At 41.7% G+C, this 5,924-nt stretch overlaps 1 pseudogene; it reads right to left on the reverse strand.

The window, feature by feature from the left end:
- Positions 1-240: 240 nt before the first annotated feature.
- Positions 241-5,371, reverse strand: LOC145399097 (anti-lipopolysaccharide factor pseudogene; annotated as a pseudogene).
- Positions 5,372-5,924: the final 553 nt, after the last annotated feature.

A 5,924-nucleotide genomic window follows, 5' to 3' on the forward strand; every position in this document is an offset into this window, starting at 1 on the left:
TGAAGGTTTATTGAACAGGAAGGAAAATAGCCGAAATATCTGCATGACTTGGAGGCAGCTTTGGAATGAAGTGTTTGGTTTGGAGGGTTATTGCTAAAGATACTTTCTCGTTTAGAGGAGAACCATTAAAGAAAGAGCTTTGCTTGGAAGAGGAGTACTAAAAATGCTTGAGGCTGTGGAAGGGCTGCTGCTGATGTAGTTTGATCCAGAGTACGGCTACTGAAGATGTTAGGTGGTCTATTACTGAAGAAACTGCTTGGCATCGCTCTCTTTTATAACTCCGGCCTTCACTGCTTTCTGTACGAAGTCGGTGATGGTTTTGATGGCCACCTTGGAGCGACTGCGAGTGGTCACTGCAAACACACAGGCGCAGGTAACCAAAAACATACAAATTTACTGCATGTCAGTTGTGATGTTTTAGTTGAGATATGAAAGCATGGTTCATTATATTTGGTAAAGCAGGGTGTAAGCGCTGTAAGTCGCTTAGTTGCGGTGTTCATTTCTATAACCTTGGCCTTTGAGCACGTGGAAGTTTTTTCACTCAGTATAATGGGATGCAAGGCCACTGCATCATCCAGCTTATACCACAGTTATCTTACTTAGGTGTTACTCTAGATACTCATTTTACCTAACATCTTGATGGGATTGGTCGGCCAGACAGGCCATGGTAGAGGAAAAACAAGCCATTAAGAATGGATGGACACTTGAGTCGAGTGATGCCGACTGCCTGCACCAGGATTCGAATCCTGGTGCAAAGGGTCAGCAGCTTAGCAGTAACCACCCATCCACGGCAGTTAGAGACCATGCCAGTCAAACTGTATTGTACTGAAATGAACACCACCACAATGAGGAGGTTAGACGCCTTGTAAAAAAAATATTATGGGAATATGAATTGCAAAAACGGAGGGTAAACTGGAGAGAGTGCAGAAAGAAACTGTATACTGTGTCAAGAAAATGATACTGGAGTTCTATCTATCTAACTATCTATCTATTGCCAGACGCCTCAATCCCGTTTGGGGTGGCCACAAACAAATCGCCTCCAAGTCACCCTGTCCCCCGCCATTTCACTGCCCTGCTCCCAACTCACAACCCCCTCTCTCATATACCTCTCAACCCCATCCCTCCATCTCTTCCTCGGCCTCCCCCTCCCTCTTCCCCCCTCCACCTCACTCACATACACTCTCTTCGTCAGTCTTTCACCCTCCATCCTCTCCACATGGCCAAACCACCTCAGTGTGTTCCTCATAACGCCTCCTATCACATCCACATCCACACTGCAAAGCTCCTTTATATCCTCATTCGTCAGCCTGTCTCTCCACGTGACTCCAGAGGCCCCTATTAAATAACTCATTTCCACTGCTCTCACTCTTGACTTGTGTCCTTCCAACAATGTCCAAGCTTCACTTCCGTACGTTAGAGTTGGTATCACAATACTGTCATGTAGTAACTTTTTCACTTCCATGCTCACTTCCCTGTTTCTTATCACTGCTTTCAAAGAACCAGCAACCTTTCTTCCCTGCTGTACCCTTTCAAGCACTTCACCCTCCAAACCTCCATCCTTACTCATCACACTACCCAAGTACTTAAACGTACTCACATTTTCCCAATTCCTCACCATCAAACCTCGCTGTACATTCACCAACTTCACCTCTCTCAAAGACCATCACTTTACTCTTCCCTACATTCACCTTTAGATTCCGTTTCTTACACACTCTCTCAAACTCATCCACCAAGCCTTGCAGCTCCCCTTCGTCTTCACTCAACAACACAGTATCATCTGCAAACAACAGTACAGGGAGTTTCCAAACACTATCCTCTCTCACCAGGGCCACTCCAACATACACTACCCTACCTTGTACCTCTTTTATTACCCCATCCATGTACAGATTGAACAACCATGGAGGCGTGACTCATCCCTGTTTCAAACCAACTTTCAAAGAGAAAAATTCACTTAGTTCACCATCCACACGCACTGCAGCCTTCGCACCATCGTACATACTCTTCACAGCATTCAACAACTTCCCATCTACTCCGTATATTCTTAACACTTTCCACAATCCTTGTCTATCCACCCTGTCATATGCTTTCTCCAAATCCATGAAAGCCGCATACAACTTCTTTCCCTTCTCTAGAAACTTTTCCACTAAAGATCTAAGAATGAATATCTGATCTATACAACCTCTTCCCTTCCTAAAGCCTTCCTGTTCTTCTCCAACTAATTTCTCTGTTCTTTCTCTAACTCTGTCTATAAGTATCCTACCATACACTTTTCCTATTATACTAAGAAGACAAATGCCCGTATGATTACCACACACTTCTTTTTCCCCTTTTCCTTTGTACAAGGGAATAATTATACCTGACTTCCAATCCTCCGGGACTCTACCTTCCTCCAAGGCCAATCTGCACATCTTCCACATCCATTCTACTACTATTTCTCCCCCATGCTTCAGCGTTTCACCACACACTCCATCAATTCCTGGGGCTTTCCCCGATTTAACTTTCTTCATTGCTTCCACAACTTCTATCCTACTGATTTCTTCCTGTCTTCTCACCTCCCTCCTTCTCCCAGCCATTCCCCAGCCACTTATATTCGCATTACTTCCATCCTCTACGTTCAACAATTCCTTAAAGTTTTCTCTCCATCTGTTCACTTTTTCTCCCTGGAGTTATAGAAAGAAATAAAATTGAAAACGAGGATAAAAAAGATAGAGTTCTTACAGAGTAAAATTCTGTCTAGAACTAGGTATTGTGTGAGGAACGAGATAAATGAGCAAAGCAGTAATAGGAGCTATGAGAGAAACAATAACTACCCCTGATTTTGGTAAAAAAGAGATGGGGTATTATGAAAAAAAAAAAAAAAGTTTTGAACGCAACTGATGATCGAGATTTCCTGGTGTGAAGATCCTTAAGTGTCATAGGGTAGGGAAATAGGTAGGAAAGAAAATGAGAGAATAAAAAAGAAAGTGTGGGAAGGCAGCAGGAACAGATCAGATGGCAATGGAGAGCCTGAAGAAAGTGCGGCAGAACAGTTTGGTGAGGTAAGTCGGTGTATGCGAGGCCTGAGGTGAGGGAGGTCATGTATGTATTGAGCTGCTGTATATCATTTCTACTGAGTATTCTAGGTAAGATTTGTGATAGAGTGGTAATGTGGGGATATGTGTAACACCTGCCTCGTAAAAGTGCTTCAGATGTATGGGGTGGCAGGGAAAGTTTTACCACAGTGAAAAGTTTTCAAGGAATGAGTTGGGCATATGTGTGAACAAACAGGGAGAAGGCAAATGATTTGAGGTAAGGGTGAGATTGTGTTAGGCATGCGTGATGTCTTCATGACTCTTTTGTGTGTTCTTGTACGGGCTGTTGAGGGAAGTAGATGTAGCAGTATTATGGAGAGAAACAAAGTTAAAGGTTGCAGGGAAGGAGGAAGACTGGAAAAAAATCGGTTGTTGTTTGCAGTTGTTAAATTACTGATCGCTGTTTCTGAGAATAAAGTTCTGGAACTGGAGTCTGTGATCAGAAGAAATTGTGAGAAGATAAAACTGAAAAACGAAATGAGATAGACAAAGTGATGAGGTGTATGAATATAATCCTAAAAGGGGAAGGTTTTGAATTAATAAATTATTTTAGGCATTTGGGTGTTGATATAGCAAAGGATACGAAATAAACCACAGAACAGGGATGTAGCTAGGAGTTAAAAACTGAGGTGGCCAAGGGTGGCCAAGTCTAAATATGTGATGGCCCAATGCTACAGCAGAGCACAGGATAGGGGAAGGAGCAACAACAATAACCCATTGCGGTCTAAGGTCCCTTACAAAGGATGGAACTAGATATTTTCAAAAATGAGTAAAAGGGGGATCCCCAAGGTTCGGTTCTATGAGCCTACAAACAGAAGTCGTTACGCAGGTACCCACGACACAACAATCCTGGGATGTATACAGTATATATACAGTATCAATATCTATATCTATATCTATATCTACATCTATCTATCTATCTAACTTCAAGTGATCGTGGGGTGATTATGAGGCACAAATACTTTATCGATATGGGTTCAATTCTCAGTCGTTGTGGAGCTGCAGTTACTGATGACCTTATGGGAGAATTATTATGTAGACGATTATCGCCCATAATATCATCAGGTACTGTTGTACCGTAACAGCTGAGAACTGAGCCCATGTTCATATATCATTTTTTCTTCTTACGAAAAATCAGTCCTACAATCATTTCCTTGGGTTAATAAGTCAAGTTCGGGAAACCGTGTGTATATCGCGATATATTACACCGACATTTACTTCTACCCTCAACATCTCACGAACCACTGTCAGTTTTCGTTGTGACCCAAACCGTGACCACTTACCACTGCCAGTGATGGAGGTCCAGCCAGGGCAGGACACAGTGCCCTTGTAGTACAGCTGCCAGCGCTTGACCCTTGGCCTCACCCGGTAGCGGCAAGGGTGACCCAAGATCTCCACGCCTCTCCGTCCCCACAGGCTGACGACACCACCACCATCACCATCGCCGAACATCGTATCGAAGTAACAGAATAAAGTAAAATTAAGTGATTAGACAGAAACTACTCCATTTAAGTGTAACTTGTAACTTACCGTTTAAATTCTTGAAGTATAGTCAACATTTATATTCCCGTCTTTTTATATATATATATATATATATATATATATATATATATATATATATATATATATATATATATATATAGATAGATATATATATATATATATATATATATATATATATATATATATATATATATATATATATTTATATATATAGATATAGATATATAGATATAATATATATTTATATATATAATATATATTTATATATATATAATATATATATATATATATATATATATATATATATATATATATATATATATATATATATATATATATATATCTATATCTATATATGTGTGTGTGTGTGTGTGTGTGTGTGCGTTCGTTCGTTGAAAGATGTCCTGCACCTATAATGCAGGCCGGGCGATTCATTGGCCCGGTCATTGGGGTGTGGGCTGAAAACATAGTAAGGGGGAAGACAGGACCTGGGGACTGCCCAGCACACACGCCTTGTCTTCTGGGTGGCTTTGTGGTGTGTGTGTGTGTGTGTGTGTGTGTGTGTGTGTGTGTGTGTGTGTGTGTGTGTGTGTGTGTGTGTTTACTACATAAAGTTAAATATGGAATAGATTAAAAAATAATAATTAATTTAACAGAGTACAATCTGATTCCAACCTGGCTATCTGCTTAACCACAGCGGGAATGAGTGCCTCCCATCCCTGAGCCTGTGCCTGGGGTGCCAGGCTGGCTCCCAGCAGGGCCACCACCAGCAGGGCCACCAACACAGACTTCTTCATGACGTAGGCCAATTAAGTGTAGTTGGGAGAGAACCAAGATGGTCTTCACTCTACACCGGCACCAGGTCTTCTGATGCTTTTGGCTGCCGGGCTTCTCATATATACCCACCACCCCTCAGTGTCGGCAGTTGCATGCTATCTTCCAATTACTGTTCCTATTCGTCAGTAATATTAGATTCTCAGAATATTCTTGGTCACTAATGTGGTGTATAGAGAAACCTTGTATATCACAATAGCCTTGATTAAACACGACATAGTTCTACCAGGCAGAGCACCACCCACATAAGTTAAGGTGGTGGTGTGGGTAAGGGTCGCAGTAACGTCGTCATTTTCATTAAGGTCATTGTGCGACCACCTGCTTGGCGTGGCCACAGTATCAAGAATAATGAACCAGTATTGAGACGAGGTAGTTGTTACAACGGCAGTTTTATGAATTTATCCATCACCGAGCTATACAATCCAGGCTGACTTGATCACATCCACCCAATAACTCTTTTATACAGTCGTCTTAATTCCTGCATTGAACTATTGACCACATCCAGTACAGTGGCTG

This window comes from Coenobita brevimanus, chromosome 47, assembly GCF_032717465.1.
Source record: "Coenobita brevimanus isolate Jiangsu-jjx chromosome 47, ASM3271746v2, whole genome shotgun sequence".
Classification (NCBI taxonomy): Eukaryota; Metazoa; Arthropoda; class Malacostraca; order Decapoda; family Coenobitidae; genus Coenobita; species Coenobita brevimanus.